Below are 18,982 nucleotides of genomic sequence, written 5' to 3'. Positions count from 1 at the left end.
CACTCTCTCATGCGCGCACACACTTACAGGCACACACTCGCACTCTCTCCCTCTCATGCACGCACACACATGTATAAGCTTATGGGGTGATGGGATGAAATTCTATTTTGCTCAAAAAGCACACAATCTGCAGGCAGTGAATCTATGTAAATTCTGACTTTGGAAATAGAACCAGTCTTACTCAAGATAGACAACACTAACCTCATACCCTTAATGCATTGTCTAAATTGAGATGTCACCTTTGTTTTTATAAAACCTTAAGTTATCTCGAGAATGTGACTTAAAAGAAGTTCTGGGATTTACATATTAATGAACCAAAACCTGCAACCCATTCTGAAAGATGGAAGACTTAGCAGCAATCTAGGCTTGTTCAATACATCATTTCAGTTGCATGACACTGTAATCTTTTGGTATAAATTCTGTGTCTTATGATCCTGCTCCACAGCTACCTGATGAAGGAACAGCACTCTGAAAGCTAGTGCTTCCAGATAAACCTGTTGGACTATAACCTGGTGTTGAGTGATTTTTAATTTTGTCCACCCCAGTCCAACACTGGCTCCTCCATATCATGTTTTGGAACAGACTGACATCGTAATCACAATACATAAGCTAGAGGATGTCAAAGATCCTTACGTAATATTCAATGTTACTACAGGAAGATGCTTCTTAGAGATTTGCAGTAAAAAATACCTGATAGACTGGTTTGAAAATCCATGAAATGATCTAAAGATAACATTAGATCTAAATAAGAATGGAATGTTTAAACAAAAGAGGAAATATTCATTAAGATACTTAATGCTCCAAGTACGAGTCTCAAATCATTCTCTGACTGAGACAGTTCTGTGCATATGTACTAACATGAAACTCCAGACCTCCATTCTGTGTGATTACTATTTCTTCGATGAGAAAGCAATTGCGTTCCTTTTGTGTAAAAATGATTATAAATTACTTTTTTTCAAATTTGGACTGTAAAAGAATAGATCAGAGTATTTTCTATTTGGTATTGATTTAAATACAGTGGATGTCCAAGCAGACTTGGGGTGCATAGAGTCATACAAGATGGAAACAGGCTCTGTGGCCCACCTCTTCCCTGCCGACCAGGTTTCCTAAACGGAATTGTCCCATTTCCCTATGCTTAAAACAGTATGAACATGTCATAGAATAGTCAAGAAAGCTAATGGAATGCTAATTTCTATATGCAGCGGGCTGAAGAATAAGATGGCAGAAGTTATACAAAACCCTGGTTAGACTCCACTTGGATTACTATGAGCAGATCTGCGCACCATTACCGAGGAAGAATATGCTGGCCTTGGAGGCAGGACAACAAAAGTTTATTAGAATAATATTTGGACATCGGGGTTACTATACAAGGAGAGATTAGACGAAGTAGGCCTGTTTGATGTCAAAATCTTCACAATATTAATAGGAAAAGACAAGGTATGTGAAGGTATTGCCCTGGTTGGGATTCTAGAACTAAGGGAGACAGGCTGAGACCATTCAGGGGATATGTTAGGAAGTACTTCTATACGCAAAGGGTGGGGATGTTTGGAATTCTGTTCCATAAATGGTAGTGGACAATTGTTATTTTTAGATCTGAGATAGATACATTTTTATTCAACAAAGGTATTAAATGATTTGAGCCAAGAGCATGGAGTTAAGCCACAGAGCAGACATAATCTTATTGAATGGCAGAACAGGTTCAAGGGGCTGAATGGCCTACTCTTGTTCCTATATTCCCAAGTTCACACCACACAAAAAGTATACTGCCCTCAGTGTAAATCATGACACTCTTGAGAGGTTTCAGTTACTTTTGGTATTTAGGTCAAGGTTGATTCCTAAGTCATGCTGCCACATTTACCTCATTGCACACCTTCAACATCTCCACATAAGTACCCCTCTTATATCAAAAGCTTATGATTCAATCTTACTAGAAGATACAGTAGAATGCTGTGAATTGAAATATTCAAATGTACAAAGTTTGGTTTGCTTGAAAGCAAGTTTTTTTTCTTGGATTAGATACTGCTTTACTCAAGATCTGGACCATTTATTGCTCCTTGATGTAAAATTGACATCAAAGGGAATCATTTCCCAGCATAGAATCATAGAGATGTACAGCACGGAAACAGACCCTTTGGTCCAACATGTTCATGCCAACCAGATATCCTAACCTAATCTAGTCCCATTTGAAAGCACTTGGTCCATATCCATCGAAACCCTTCCTATTCATAAACCCATCCAGATACCTTTTAAATGCAGTTCATTCCATACACACACCACTCTGCGTGAAAAAGTTGCCCCTTAGGTCCTTTTCATATCTTTCCCTCTCACCTTAAACCTATGCCCTCTAGTTTTGAACTCCTCCACCCTAGGGAAAAGACTTTGTCTATTTATCCTATCCATACCCCTCATGATTTTGTAAACCTCTATAAGGTCACCACTCAGCCTCCGATGCTCCAGGGAAAACAGCCCTAGCCTATTCAACCTCTCCTTATAGCTCAAATCCTCCAACTCTGGCAAGATCCTTGTAAATGTTTTCTGAACCCTTTCAAGTTTCACAACATCCTTGCGATAGGAAAGAGACCAGAACTGCCTTTGCCGAGAGGTGTGAGGGAGGAGCAAAGGACTTCTGGAAAGTTTTTAAGTGGGTGAGATCTAAACCTGAGACCTTACACTATAGGGCCTCCCTCCCACCCATCTCCTCTAACCTTACTAAGAGTCTGTAAGCTAGGTAAGTTTTCAGGTTTCTTTTTGTTCTTCTCTTCCTTTGTTTAGTTCTGTGCGGGCTTTCAGAGTAGTGGGAGATGGATGTTAGGGCAGTTGCATGTTCCTCCTGCAGAATGTGGCAGGTGAGAGACACTTCACATGTCTCTGCTGACTACATCAGCGGGAAGTGCACCCAACTCCAGCTCCTCTAAAACCGAGTTAGGGAACTGGAGCTGGATGAACTACGGATCATTCGGGAGGCTGAGGGGGAAATTGAGAGGATGTACAGGGAGGTGGTCACTCCCCAGACACAGGATAAGAACAGTTGGGTTACTGTCAGGGGGAGGAAAGGGAATCGATGGTCAGAGCAGGGATCCCCTGTGGCTGTTCCCCTCAGCAATAAGTATACCATTTTGAATACTGCTGGTGGGGACGGCTTACCAGGGGAAAGCCATAGTTGTTAGGTCTCTGGCTCAGAAGGGAAGGGACGAATAGAAAAGCGCTAGTGGTAGGGGACTCAATAGTTAGACGGATTGACAGGAGATTTTGTGGTCAGGAACGGGATTCCTGGAAGGTACGTTGCCTCCCTGGTTCCAGGGTCCAGGATTTCGCCAAACTGGTTTACAAGATTCTGAAGGGGGAGGGTGAGCAGCCAGAAATCGTGGTACATATTGGCACCAATGATATAGCCAGGAAAGGGATTGAGGATCTGAAAAGTGACTACAGAGAGTTAGGTTGGAAGCTGAAGAGCAGGACGAGTAGAGTAGTGATCTCAGGTTTGCTACCAGTGCCACGAGATAGTGAGATGAGGAACAGTCAGCGAATGCAGCTTAACACGTGGCTGCGAGGCTGATGCAGGAGGGAAGGCTTCAGATACCTAGACCATTGGGATACCTTCTGGGGAAGGTGGGACCTGGACATCAAGGATGGGTTACACCTGAACTGGAAGGGTACAAATGTCCTGGGTGGGAGATTTGCTTGTGTGATTCGGGAGGGTTTAAACTAGTTTGGCAGGGAGGGTGGGAATCAGAGCCACATGTCTGAGAGGGGGTCAGTTGCAGACAGGACAGTGACAGGATATATTGAATGTATCAGGAATGTTTCTCATGCGATGAAACATAGGGATCGGTTAAAGCGTGTCTGCTTTAATGCAGGGAGTGTCCGGAATAAGAGTGACAAACTTAGAGCATGGATCAGTACTTGGGGCTACGATGTTGTGGCCATAAAGGAGATGTGGGTTTCACAGGGGCAGGGTTGGTTGCTTGATGTTCCAGGGTTTAAAATGTTTAGAAAGAACAGGGAGGGTGGAAAAAGAGGAGGGGGTGTAGTATTGCTAATCAGAGAGTCATCACAGCTACAGAAATGAAGGTTGTTAAGGAAGGTTTGCCTACTGAGTCAATATGGACAGAAGTTAGGAACAGTAAGGGAACAGCCATCCCATTGGGGGTTTCTACAGACTTAATAGCAGTAGAGGGATTGAAGATCTCATAGGCAGGCAGATTCTGGAAAAATGCAGAAGTAGCAGGGTTGTTGTTATGGGTGATTTCAACTTTCCCAATATCAACTGGAACCTCCTCAGTGCAGATGGTTTGGATGGAGCCGTTTTTGTCAGGTGTGTTCAGGAGGATTTCCTTACTCAGTATGTAGACAGACTGATGAGGGGAGAGGCCATTTTGGATTTGGTGTTCAGCAACGAGCCAAGGCAGGTGTCAGATCTCACGGTGGGAGAGCACTTTGGTGACAGTGACCACAACTGCCTCACATTTACCATAGCCTTGGAGAGTGAAAGGAGCAGTTACCGAGGGAAGATATTTAATTGGGGAAAAGGAAATTATGACGCTATCCAACAGGAGTTGGGAAGTACAGACTGGGAGCAATTGTTCCACAGAAAGTGGGCAGTGGGCGGCACGGTGGCACAGTGGTTAGCACTGCTGCCTCACAGTGCCAGAGACCCGGGTTCAATTCCCGCCTCAGGCGACTCTCTGTGGAGTTTGCACATTCTCCCCGTGTCTGCGTGGGTTTCCTCCGGGTGCTCCGGTTTCCTCCCATAATCCAAAAATGTGCAGGTTAGGTGAATTGGCCATGCTAAATTGCCCGTAGTATTAGGTGAAGGGGTAAATGTTGGGGAATGGGTCTGGGTAGGTTGCGCTTCGGCGGGTCGGTGTGGACTTGTTGGGCTGAAGGGCCTGTTTCCACACTGTAAGTAATCTAATCTAAAGGGCACAGCAGACATGTGGAGACTATTTAAGGAGCAGTTGTTGCAAGTGATGCACAAATTTGTTCCTCTGAGACAGGTAAGTAGGGGTAAGATTAAGGAACCTTGGATGACGGAAACAGAGGAACTTCTCATCAAAAGGAAGAAGGCAGCTTACGTAAGGTTGAGGAAGCAAGGATCTAGCACAGCTTTAGAGGATTACAGGCTTTCTGGAAAGGAGCTCAGAAATGGACTGAGGAGAGCCAGGAGGGGACATGAAAAAGGCTTGGCAAGACGTATTAGGGAGAACCCAAAGGCACTTTACTCATACGTGAGGAATAAAAGAATGCTCAGGGAGAAGGTAGGGCCGATCAGGGATAGTGGAGTCTGATTAGGTAGCAGAAGCCCTAAATGTGTTTTTTGCTTCAGCTTTCACCAAGGAAAGGGAACTTGTTGTAAATGAAAATTTAGAGGAGCTGGGATAGTCTTGACCAGATCAAGTTTGATGAAGTGGGATGTGCTAGACATTTTGGAAAACATTAAGGTTGATAAGTCCCCAGGGCCAGACCAGATTTATCCTAGGCTGCTCCGGGAAGCGAGAAAGGAGGTTGCTAAGCCACTGGCGAGGATATTTGCCTCCTCACTCTCCACGGGAGTCGTACCAGAGGATTGGAAGGAGGCGAATGTTGTTCCACTTTTCAAGAAGGGTAATAGGGAAATCCCTGGCAATTACAGATCAGTCAGTCTTAAAAATTGTGGAAAGCAAAATTGTGGAAAGAATTCTGAGGGATAGGATTTATGACTATTTGGCAAAGAATAGTGTGATTAAAGGCAGTCAGTATAGCTTCGTAAGGGGCAGGTCATGCCTCACAACCTTATTGAGTTCTTTGAGGAGGTGTCAAGACAGGTCAACGACAGTAGAGCAGTGGATGTAGTGTATGTGGATTTCAGCAAGGCATTTGACAGGGTTCCCCATGGTAGGCTCATTCATAAAGTCAGGAAGTATGGGATACAGAGAGATTTGGCTATCTGGATTCAGAATTGGCTGGCTGACAGAAGGCAGAGAGTGGTTGTAGATGGAAAGTATTCTGCCTGGAGGTCAGTGTTGTGTGGTGTCCCACAGGGCTCTGTTCTTGGGCCTCTGCTCTTTGCAGTTTTTATAAATGACTTGGATGAGGAAGTTGAGGGGTCAGTTAGTAAATTTGCAGATGACGCAAAGGTTGGAGGTGTCATCAATAGTATCGAGGGCTACTGCAGGCTGCAGCGCGACATAGACAGGATGCAGAGCTGGGCTGAGAAATGGCAGATGGAGTTCAATCTGGATAAATGCGAAGTGATGCATTTTAGAAGGTCGAACTCGAATGCTGAATATAGAATTAAAGACAGGATTCTTGGCAGTGTGGAGGAACAGAGGGATCTGGGTGTGCAAGTACATAGATCCCTCAAAGTTGCCACCCAAGTAGATAGAGTTGTTAAGAAAGCATATAGTGTTTTGGTTTTCATTAACAGGGGGATCGAGTCTAAGAGCCGTGAGGTTTTGCTGCAGCTCTACAAGTCCCTGGTGAGACCACACTTGGAATATTCTGTCCAGTTCTGGTCACCCTACTATAGGAAAGATACAGAGGCTTTGGAGAGGGTGCAAAGAAGGTTTATCAGGATGCTGCCTGGACTGGAGGGCTTGCCTTATGAAGAAAGGTTGAATAAGCTCAGATTTTTCTCTCTGGAGAGAAGGAGGAAGAGAGGAGACCTGATCGAGGTGTACAAAATAATGAGAGGAATAAATAGGGTCAATAGGCCTTTCCCGAGGTCAGGATTGACTGGTATGAGAAGTCATAGTTTTAAGATGTTAGGCGGAAGGTATGAAGGACACGTCAGAGGTAGGTTCTTTACGCAGAGAGTTGTGATTGCATGGAATGCATTGCCAGTTGAGGTGGTGGAAGCGAAGTCATTGGGGACATTTAAGCAACTGCTAGACATGCACATGGATAGCAGTGAGTTGAGGGGTGTGTAGGTTAAGTTACTATATTTTACATTAGGATTAAGTCTCGGCACAAAATCATGGGCCTAAGGGCGTGTTCTGTGCTGTACTTTTCTATGTTCTATCTATGCACGCAATATTCCAAAAGTGACCTAACCAACGTCCTGTACAGCCGCAACATGACCTCCCAACTTCTGAGGGATGCAGTGACTACCTCCATCCCTGACATTCTCAGAAACAAAACCTTGCCATCACATGTCTCCCATCACAACAAAAATGTGTTCATTGCTTCTAAGCTTCTAAAAAATATATCAACAATGTTCCATTAAAAATAATTTGCAATTATCCTAGGTTGTCATGGTTCTTTCCCAACATCTTCCATGGAGCAAAAAAGGGACATGTAGAAGAAAACACCTGAAGAAAAATCTGCTCACTCACATTACAAAGTAACTGGCGTTCCCGTAGTGTTGCCTTATGAATAGTTAGTTTTCTTTCTAAATTAAATTTGCGTCGATTTTGTCTGGCAGATCACATGCATCAAGTCGATCAGCACCTGAACCAAAAGGAAAAGTTAATTTTTTTATTGACCCTGATGATGGGTTTTGACCCCACAGATGACCTTCCTTTGCCTGTGAAATGGTAATTGATGGACGTGCTGGACATTTTCAGGTTTGAATGGTTCACTTCAATTTCAGATCGTAAACGATTGAGGGCGCTGCTTGTTCAGAATTGTGCATCTGTTGTTGAAGATCAAGCAAATCCATTGAAATGTAACTTTATTTTCTTCAGAAAATAGCATATGCATGGTACATTTAACGTGGGGTCAAGTTTTAGCTGCAGCAATAAAAGAAATTAGAGGAATTAGCTCAAGGTGCTGTGCAGAGATAGGTTCAGTGCAGGTTTTTTAAAGGTGCTCGTTTCTGCTCCAAAATGTCACTTGAATATGGAATCAGTATCTCATCATCAGAACAGTAAATATAAAGCACGTCGCCTCTGTACTGTGCTGCTCCTTATCTCCTTCTCCAAAGCTTCAGTGGGCAATGCACTTTTTTTGAAAGCGGACAAAAGTATATATAATTTCATTTTCATCCAACCAGAAGCCGAATAGACGGACAAGTACCGAGCACCAATAAGAACTCATTGTGACCAGTTCAATGGAGAATTCCCCGAGGCGTTTGCAGGCTGGTGTAAGGGATTACTTGCTGGAGTATAAATGCATCAATGCAATGGCCGCAGTATAGTGTCCAGGGATTGACATAGATCCCGGACAAGTTATTGCGCTGCAGTGTTTAGGTAATGATTTCACTGCCAGATTTTGTTCAGTTTTCAAGAACATGCTTGAGGACATTAATTGAAACGTAAGTTCACAAGATTTATCCTCTTTATTGCATTTGGGAACTTCGAAATGCATGTTTAAAAATAGTGATTTTAAAAAGCCATATGTTTTACCTATTTTAAATTGAACGCTTGATTTAAATGTGGCTTCGTCGGGTTTTCTCCAGACTTGCTCTTTATTGAAGCATTTTTAAACAGTACTGCTTTTAATCGGGATACTGTGTTAGTGATTAACTTACAGCTATTGACATTTTAGAAAGGTCTAGAGGTACAATTACGGTGTACTTTTGAGAACTAGGTTCTGGAATGAGTGGCTGTCTTCACAGGGATAGTTGGCTTGGGCTCCTGAACCCTGTATTTCCAAGGAGCGGATTCTGTTCAGGAAGTAAAATTACAATTGTCAGTACAACATCTCTTCATGATGGCACTGATCAGTTTTTTTTTATCATTCATTGTTGAACGAAACACCAAAATATAAACTAACAGAAGAATATTATCAATGTATTTGTAATACATTGACAGCAGTGAATACACTTCAAGCCTACTGGAAAGCGCATTGTTTCATTCTGAGGTCGCGTGAGGCACTGTCTAAAATCATCTTTCTTTCACGGTAGTCTCGGGTGAGTATTTCGCTACGTTCGTGCACAGAGCACAAATGTTTTATTAGCACTGTTTGAGATCAAATAAAAAGCTTGAAATAAAATCACTGGAACATGCAGTGGTGGTAACGTTCGACATCCTTTGGTGGAATGAATTATATGGGTTCTTTGTAATTAATCCAAAAACATGTCTGAAACCTTTGCAACAGTACCACACCAGGGACCCTGATATTAACTCATCACAAGGTCACCTTATGTCACATGTAAAAGAAATAGTGAAAGTTCATCTCTTCCTGGATGACATTTTGCACAGTTGCTCCCCATTTTGCTTAGTCATTATTTCTCATTAATCGCATTAAGACAGGAGCGAACAGGAGAGCTGCGTGGAGTATAACTTTTACTTTCGTAAAATATACTTGACTTATAAAATTTGTGAAAATACATTGCAGGACAGTTCGAATTCTACCAACACTCTGCGACACCTCACCCTACTTAAAATTACAGGTTATGTTTATAATATACAGTAAATATTAAATATTCCTTGATGTACAGCCGAGGAGGTTCATACAGCTCTCTGAAGTACCAAGACGGGATGTCGGTAGGTTTACATAGCAAACGGGAAGCTTCGGGCTGCACAAGCGAACTGAAGATGGAATTGCAAACTCCTTTATCGAATGGCGTCGACATTGAAAACTGTATTAAGCTGAAGGGGAAAACAACAGCTGGAAATTTGAAATGAACTAGATGACGTGGCAATGTACCTGGCAGAGGAAGGTGAATTAAAAGCAAAATATTGCAGATGTTGGAAATCTAAAATAAAAAGTGTCTGGCGGCACCTGTGGAGACAGAAACAGTCAACATTTCGAATCCGATATGAGTTGTTCGGAATTATTTAACTGGTCATCACAAATTAGACGGAAGTTAACAGAGGTGTTGCATGGAGTATACTTAATTGATAAAATGAATAGCAAGAGAAAGGTTAATGTCTTGTAATCTAGAGACGGTACGGTTATTTGGACAAGTTTGCACCACAGACTTTAAAGTAATACAAAAGCAAAGTAATGTGGAATGCGCTTCGTACTTTGCCGCTGTCCGGAAAGTATTATATTTTCAGATCCATCGAGTCTGGTAGCCAGTAGAGGTAACAACATATTTATATAGAACTCTTAACTTAGAAATAATACCCAAAGTAGGTTCTCAGACAGGCGATGAAAAGGCGAATGCAGACTTAACGAACGGGCTATTATTTTTACTGAAACAACATGCTGGAGATCAATGGGTCAGTTAGCATCCATAGAGAGAGAGCAAGCTAGTTTCGAGTCTGGTGAAGAGTCATCTAGAACTTTAGCTTGCTGTTTCTCCATGGATGCTGTCTGACCCATTGTGATCTCCAGCGTTTGTTGTTATCAGTACAGATTCCAGCAGTAATTTGTTCCTACACGGGCTATAATTTTTATTTATTCTTGGATGTGAGTGTGACCAATGAGGCAAGCATTAATTGTCAACCTCGATTGTCCCTTACGATGGAGATGGAACCAAAAGCGTGGTTTCCTGTTATCACAGTCATTTCACATTCTTTCGTCTCTCTCGATATTATTCATCTCTTAATCTATCCACTCTATAGAAAAAGTACTATAACAGTTTTAAAAAAAAATCAAGGGAGTCATTTAATAAAGCATTAAAGTAAACGATTCATAATTCTCAACTGTATCTCGTCTTGCTGTCCTGCTCTTATAATGTAAACTCTCCGCACTTGACTTCCAATAGATCTTGAATTAGACTTAAAGCCAGAACACACTGGAAAAATCTAACAGACGTAGAGAAAGAAAGAGTTAAAGTTTCTTTAGGAACTCAGTTGAGACTTGATGTTTTTCGGGGTCTGCTATCCACCATCTGCTGCAGTAACTCGCAAAGTTAGCGAAGGTGTTTCCTACAACACCACCGCACTATTGGTGAAAATGTACAAAACGTTTTTTTTCCGTGGGAGAAGTAAAATAACGTGAAATTGTTCTTCCAGATACTATGTAGCTTGAAAACCTAATGTGCAATAAACAATTTATCGAATATTGAAATAGAAAATAATATCTTAAAGTACAGGTCTCGGTAGCGTGATCAATTTTGGACTTAAAACAGCGAAACACCTTTAATGTGGGCAGATTCCGAAAAAAATTATTGTTTTCAATCCTGTTTTAACACAGCTAAGAAGATCAGTACTGGGCTACTTCTCAAAAATTATGATTTGGAGATGCCGGTGTTGGACTGGGGTGTACAAAGTTAAAAATCACCCAACACCAGGTTATAGTCCAATAGGTTTAATTGGAAGCTCTAGCTTTCGGAGCGTCGCTCCTTCATCAGGTGGTAGTGGAGGGCTCAATCCTAACACACAGAATTTATAGCAAAAATTTAGTGTGATGTAACTAAAATTATACATTGAAAAATTGATTAAGTCTTTCATCTGTTTGATTACCATATAGTTTCACTTTTTTCATGTGTAAATCACAAAACCTTTTTTAAAAAAGTTGCATTCTCAGGTTAGCTGTTAACAATGATAGCTAGACAATATGTTGAAGGTGTTGGCCCCCTGTGTTCTCTGTCTATGCCATGATGTTTAGATTGATTCTAATCTAAAAAGTGGGATAACGGAGTTTTACATAAATTCTTGCAGTCTTTGAGCAAAGTACAATGTAATCCTGCAAGTACAAATTCACCCCACAATATGTGTGCATGTAGGTCTTTGTCTGTGTGTGTGTCTGTCTGGGTTGGCAGTTGAGTGTAAGTGTGTGTAGTGAGTGCAGAGTATCTTAGGTCTGTGAGGGGTTGCATGTGAGTGAGGGAGTGTGTGTGTAGTGCAATGGTGGTCACCTGTAATGTGACATGAACCCAAGGTCCCGGTCGAGGCCCTCCCTATGGGTACCGAACTTGGCTACCAGCCTCTGCTTGGCCACTTTTCTCTGCTGCCTGTCCCAAAGTCCACCTTGGAGGATGATCACCCGAAGGTCCGAGGTCGAATGTTCTGGACCACTGAAGTGTTCCCCAACTGGGAGGGAACATTCCTCCTGTCTGTTGATTGTGGTGCCCATGCATCCGTTGTCGTAGCATTTGCTCGGTTTCCCCAATGTACCATGCCTCCGGGCATCCTTGCCTGCAATGTATAAGATAGACAACGTTGGCTGAGTCACATGAGTACCTGCCATGTACAAGGTGGGAGTTGTCCCCACGCGTAATGGTGGTATCTATGTCCACACTTTGATACGTCTTGCAGCGCCTACCGTGACAGGGTTGTATGGAGTTGGCCTGAGAGCCGGTCAGCTTGCTACGAACAATGATCGGTTTGAGGTTTGGTGGTTGTTTAAAGGCAAGTAGAGGAGGTGTGGGGAAGGTCTTGGTGAGGTGCTCATCCTCATTGATAATGTGTTGCAGGTCATGAAGAACATGGCGTAATTTTTCAGCTCCTGGGAAATACTGAAAAACGAAGGGTACCCTGTCGGTTGCAGCACGTGTCTGTTTCCTGAGGAGGTCATTACGGTTCCTTGCTGTGGCATGTCAGAACTGGCGGTCGATGGGTACAATGCCCAACTCAGTCTCAAATTAGCTACTCAGTGAAGCATACGCTGAAATCAAAAACAAACTAAAAGTTATAGCATACGCAGCCTTAGATGCCCAGCTGAGTGCAACACTGATTTTTTTTATTTAACAACATTGGAAAGTGGCTTTCTGGTAATTTTAATATTTTGAAAGGGAAAATTAAATTTGCAGCCTTAATGAAAAGCAAAACCACAATTGTCATGCATAGTATGGGTGCAAGAGGGAGACGGCTTAAAATGTGCCATTTATCAGCTTTCTATAAAAAAACAAAATAATGCAAGTTAACAGGATGACTTTAACATTGCTAACGCCCCTGGCAAATTCTGACTGCGCATTCGCAGGGCGGTCCTTGAGGCCTGGTAAGAGTCATGTGGTCCAAGGGTGCAGCCACATGATCTTTGGCGTCGGGGAGGGGCACACATGGTTCCGGGTGAGGTTCACGAGGACGTGGGAGAGGGACACATGTACCTTTTTGGGAGAAAGTGAGGGCTGCAGATGCTGGAGATCAGAGCTGAAAATGTGTTGCTGGAAAAGCGCAGCAGGTCAGGCAGCATCCAAGGAACAGGAGAATCGACGTTTCGGGCATAAGCCCTTCTTCAGGAATGAGGAAAGTGTGTCCAGCAGGCTAAGATAAAAGGTAGGGAGGAGGGACTTGGGGGAGGGGCGTTGGAAATGCGATAGGTGGAAGAAGATCAAGGTGAGGGTGATAGGCCGGAGTGGAGTGGGGGCGGAGAGGTCAGGAAGAAGATTGCAGGTTAGGAAGATGGTGCTGAGTTCGAGGGATTTGACTGAGACAAGGTGGGGGGGGAGGGGAAATGAGGAAACTGGTGAAATCAGAGTTCATCCCTTGTGGTTGGAGGGTTCCCAGGTGGAAGATGAGGCACTCTTCCTCCAACCGTCGTGTTGCCATGGTCTGGCGATGGAGGAGTCCAAGGACCTGCATGTCCTTGGTGGAGTGGGAGGGGGAGTTGAAGTGTTGGGCTACGGGGTAGTTGGGTTGGTTGGTCCGGGTGTCCCAGAGGTGTTCTCTGAAACGTTCCTTTGGGAACAGGGCTAATGGTTTGAATGGGCGCGCGCGCTGTAGCGGTTGGGTGTCTGCTCAGCGCGAGCGCGGACGCAGCCCATGAGGGTGATGGGGCCAGTGCCTTTAGCTTCAGAACAACACTGTCCCCCGCCGACAGGAGCGGACGGATCCTGCCGCCAACGGGCAGCAACCGAAATGAAGGAGGCAAGTGGTTCTTATTTAAACTTTTCACTTAATTAAACGCCAACAGCACCTTTGCTGTGATCGACAATTTTCTCCTATTTAGATCCCGAGATTCAGATTTGCTTTTCAAGATCAGGTTCGTGCGCAGGTGGAGGCCATTCGGCCCCTCCGTTCGGTGCTGCCTCTTCCGAAGGACAGTTGAGCCGTCGGGAATTCATACACTCTTCGCGCATCGCAAATCTACAGAAACGGAACAGATTGCAATGAAAATGAAGATTGACACTGGGCAGAGTCCCAATCTGCAGTTATAGGTGGACACCTAATAACAAAAATTGTTTTTGAGCTAATGCAATGCAGATTTAACCCATATATCAATCTTTAAAGTTACACGTCCCTTTTACTATGGGTTTTGGTTTTGTAATCCAGTAATTATGGTTATCCTATTTAGATGATGATGATTTCGTCTAGTTTATCAAGCGGTAAGACACCCGCAACAAAGATGTTAATTCTCTGATACCGTCATCACGTAGCTAAAGTTGAGCCTTTTCGGGATATTTAAAGATACTACTTAAGCAAAACGGATCTAATATGATTTACTTGACAGTTTTTACGTGTCACATCTGTAAAAATATTGCAACTTTTACCCTCTCCTAAATGTAAGTGCCGAGTTATCAAGATAAATGCACTGTAACATTTGCTTACTAGACTAATTCACTCATTAAAAGGAAAGCAAAGTCCCAAAGGACGGAATGCTATCACAGCAATTACAGACAAGTTTTCTTTATCAGTTCGAAGACCTTTTTTTCTGTATGGATATTACTGGGATTTAACTTTGGAGAAAACGTAGCTTACCTGAAAGAACGTTATGCAGAATTTCTCCAAGGGAAGCATTTAAGGGAGTTTCTACGCATCAGTAAACGGTCTTCATTGGCTTCCTTTCGTAACAGCTCGGATTCCATATAGTTACACTGCCCTATTCTTAACAACTTTCAAACCGAGGGAAGTCTGTCTTTTTCTGGTCTTATGGATGTACTGGGCTCAGTGAAATCAGTTACATTGTAACTTTAAAGATTTGGTATGAGTTAAAATGATCTGTGCATTGCATTGGCTCAAAAACAATTTTCATTTTTATTATTGTGTCCATCTATAACTGTAAATTGGGACTCTGCAGTATCAGTCTTCATTTTCATTGCAATCTGTATATTAATTTTGGCAATTCCAGCACTGTAATAACAAACTTTGCTGTCCAGGAATTGTGGTGATTTTATGCCAGGTTGTTATTGGAGGAATCAAGACTTAAAGGTAAATTGAACTAAGAAAAGCCAGAGGTTTGATAGATTTTGTTTTGGGGTTGGGTGGAGAGAGTACATGATTAATTCAACCCCTTGACCAAGGCATCATATCAATCTTTAAACAAAACTAATAGGTTAGTATGGGAAACTTGGTCAGCATGATCGAGTTTGACCGAAGGGTTGGTTTCTATACTGTACATTCTATCAAATCTAATCAAGAGAATTAAAAACAGTAAAAATCTGTGCTAATCAGCCTGAAGAATCAAGATATGATAGGAAATCCACATATCTGACTATTTTACAACACAAAGACAGCTGAACCAGGTCAGCCGTTCTATGTATTTGTAACACAGTAAAATAAAAGCCTTCAAAGGCCCACTGAAAAGAATCAATTCTTGACATAGGTTTGCAGAAACCAAAGCCTTCACAATTTAGTAGCAATATAGTAACTTTAGTAGAGCAAAATTTAAACAATAAAGTAATCTAATTGGTCTGTGTTATAAAGCTGTGTTCAGCCCATTCACACAAGATAGACAAACAAATAGTTAAGGGATAAATGGGGAAAAACAACTGGCCAAATTACTTAAGTGGTTTTCATGATGAATTGTTCCATTGGCATAGGTAAAGGTTTCTTGGTTGATTTTTCTGAAGATGTTGATTAGGGTCACCTTTACAGTTCACTCAGATGAAGGCAGTAACACTTATAAATTAGTTTATTATTGTCTGAGCTTCCAAGAGCTGTTCATGGGAGGTTAGGCAGTGAGCTTTCCAATTTTCATGCTATCACGTCAACAAACCGATTCCTTTTTCACAGAAAACACCATCCAAAAGCCAATTAAAATTCTGACCAATCCCAGACAGACTACCGTCTCCTCCACAAGATTCAAGTTACTATTCAACATCTGCCATGTGATTGAGCATAAGGTAATTTTCAGACTTGTTCGAACCAATTCCCCTGTACTTGCTATTACCCAAATGCAGCTATCTGTTTAAACATAATGCTCTTCCTCAGTGAAGTATCTGCAGACCTTTGCATTAGGAACCAACATGCAATTAACTTTCAGGGCCTGGCCTCGTGAATAAACAAAAGCATGTTTGGTCTGTTTTCCTTCTAAGACTAGCTGTAACCCATGGTTCAAAAGTCATATTTAGCTCTCAGTTCACGCTCCAAACCAAAATTGACATAAGAATAAAAGAAAAATAATGAAAAATCTAACACTATACCTGGCATGAAATGATACTGAACAAGAATTCTTGAAGACATACCCTGGGTACTACATTTAAGAGGAAAACCAATAAAGAGGCAATGAGGATTTAAGAGGCTTTACTGAAGAAGAACTATTTGAAATGAAGAGGAGGATTGTGGACTACAACTGACTCCGTCACCACAAAATAAACAATACCTGTTCAGTCTTGGAGTTGAAGTAGATACTCATGTTAATGTATGGCTGAAGATGTCAGTGAGACTATGACAGATGAAATAGCAAGCAATGAAACAGATCTTAAAAACTCAAGCCATCGAACAAGGGAAAGATGATAATGGAGACAATGTTGAGACCAAACCGCTACCAGCATCCCATGCATTTATTTTCCAGCTTGAAGAATTACTGAGATGGCTAGAAACTAATAAAACACAACTGTTCAAAAATATCCAAAGAACTGCAGATTCTACAAATCTGAAATTGCTGGAAAAAGTCAGTGGGTCTGACAGTATTTGTAGAGAGAAAGCAAAGTTAACATTTTGGGTCCAGTGACCCATCTAGAGAACTGAGTTTAGCTGGGGAAAAAGTTGTTACAAATGCTGAAGAGGGCAGGGAGTAAACAACAGGTGAAGATGGAGCCCAGGGAGAGAATAAAACAGTTGGGCACACCAGAGAATGGGTAAAGGTCAGCCTGGGAGATTCAATATCTGCTAATGGGGACCATTAATGGTTAACAATAGGTTGTTAATGGTAGCAGCCCATGTGATGACAAGGTCTAGCAGGTGAGGTTTGGGATAAGGATGTGGACGAATGTGCTCAGATCTTTAAATAATTGAACTCAACATTGAATCCTGAAGGTTGCAGGGTCACAAAGTGGAAAATGAGATGCTGTTCTTTCAGCTTGGCACAGTGCTTTGCTGGTGGCAGTGGTTAGCACTGCTGCCTCACAGCGCCAGAGACCCAGGTTCAATTCCCGCCTCAGACGACTCTGTGTGGAGTTTGCATATTCTCCCCGTGTCTGTGTGGGTTTCTTCCGGGTGCTCAGGTTTCCTCCCACAATCCAAAAAATGTGTAGGTTAGGTGGATTGGCCATGCTAAATTGCCCGTAGTGTTAGGTGAAGGGGTAAATGTAGGGGAATGGGTCCAGGTGGGTTGCGCTTTGGTGGGTCGGTGTGGACCTGTTGGGCCGAAGGGTCTGTTTCCACACTGTAAGTAATCTAATCTAAAGCCTGAGACAGATGTTGGCGAGGGAACACAGTGATATGTTGAACTGGCAGGTAACAGGAAGCTGAGGGTTATTTCTGCGGACAGAACTTGGTTATTTTGCAGAGTGGATGCCCAGTCTGCACTTTGTCTCCCTGCTGTGGAGCGAACCACACTGTGAGCAGCACTCTCTCTTTATTTTTGGTGCGGCACAATTGAAATCTTAGAGATCTGGGTGTTCATAGTATGATTTAAGATGAATTTGTATTGTGTGGGGATTCAGCTCCCTCATTCATTTGTTTGATAGCTCCTCAAAGCAAGTACCTTCACTCATTTTAAAGTTTTTTTTTCCAAGAAACTAACTTAATTTATGGCATCTATTTCTTTTTCTTCCTCAATTTGATACTTATGTATACTTCACACTATTGAAGAAGAAGCCCGTATCTGTGCTGCTGCTGAGTAGGTCTTGAGAAGATGTATGAAGTCCAAAACTCTCTGAACTGTTTGTTTTCTTTTCTGCCCTTTTTTGCAAAATGAGTGTCACAGGTAAGGCCAGCATTTAGTGCCCATCATTAATTGCATTGGAGAATGTGGTGAGAAGCTGTCGATCTATGTGTGCAAGTTGTACTATTTTTAAAAATCTAACTTATGCTGTTTTGGTGTGAGGACGGTTAGGAAATTAGTTAGTGCCATGATTAGAACACATTTTCTCATTTTGGATTTGATTCAAATTGGCCCTGACTGCCAAGATTAAATTGGCCTTCTCTGCACATAAAGATTCTAAGTGAAATTAATTTAGAAGTTGCCAGTCTCTCATACAAAAGCAATAAATATACATGTTTTACCAGCATGTTGTTGGGAATGGAGGGTTTGAGTTATAAAAATAGACTGGGACCTTTCACTGGTGTGCAGAATGTTGAGGGGTGACCTTTTTATAAAATCAAGCGGTACCTAGATAAGGTGAAAAGCAAGGATGTTTTCCTGAGGGTGGTCATATTTTTAAGGTAAGAGGAGCAAGGTTTAAAAAGGACATGAGGGGCTACCATTTTACTCAATTGTTTGTGTATGGAATGAACTGCCAGAGGAAATGGTGGATGCAGGTACTATTACAAAATTTAAAAGACATTTTGACAGGTAAATGAGTAGGAAAGGTTTGGAGGGACATGGGTCAAATGCAGCCAAGTGGGACAAGTTTACTTTGGGAACATGGTCGGCATGTACTAGATGGACTGAAGGGTCTGTTTCCATCTTGTAATACTCTGTATAGGAGATAGAAGGCACAACAATCGACAATCCCCCCCCCCCCCCCCCCCCCCCCCGAGTCAGGGAGCACTTAAGTGGTTAGGGACGCTTGGTCTCGGATCTTTGGGTGACTGTCCTCCAAGGTGGACTTCAGGATAGGCAACTACACAAAGTGGCCGAGCAGAGAGAAATCTTTAAATCTTAGTGTACCAGTCTATGATACGAAGGATTGTTGGACTGGGGTGGACAAAGTTTAAAAATAACACACCAGATTATCATCCAACTGGTTTATTTGGAAGCACAGTTTTCAGAGTGCTGCTCCTTCATCAAGTAGCTGTGGAGCAGGATCATAAGACGCAGAATGTAGAGCAAAAGATTACAGTGTCATGAAACTGCAATGACATAGCAAACAAACCTAGATTGCCATCAAGTCTTTCATCTT

At 42.4% G+C, this 18,982-nt stretch overlaps 1 protein-coding gene across 3 annotated transcripts in view; it reads left to right on the top strand.

Annotated features, from left to right (window-relative positions):
• The first annotated feature begins 8,012 nt into the window (after positions 1–8,012).
• The window catches only part of megf11 (multiple EGF-like-domains 11), a 485,761-nt gene continuing 474,791 nt past the window's right edge, over positions 8,013–18,982 (top strand). For all 3 annotated transcript variants that reach the window (XM_087981455.1, XM_087981454.1, XM_087981453.1), the window contains exon 1: positions 8,013–8,233. The gene's annotated coding sequence lies outside the window, so the exon portion shown is untranslated. The remainder of the gene's footprint in view (positions 8,234–18,982) is intronic.

The sequence above is a fragment of the Chiloscyllium plagiosum genome, unplaced genomic scaffold, assembly GCF_037043375.1.
Source record: "Chiloscyllium plagiosum isolate Xiang-an unplaced genomic scaffold, Cpla_swu_hap1 HiC_scaffold_39, whole genome shotgun sequence".
Classification (NCBI taxonomy): domain Eukaryota; kingdom Metazoa; phylum Chordata; class Chondrichthyes; order Orectolobiformes; family Hemiscylliidae; genus Chiloscyllium; species Chiloscyllium plagiosum.
Note: the sequence above shows the minus strand (reverse complement) of the source record. Positions and strands in the feature narration are given on the sequence as shown.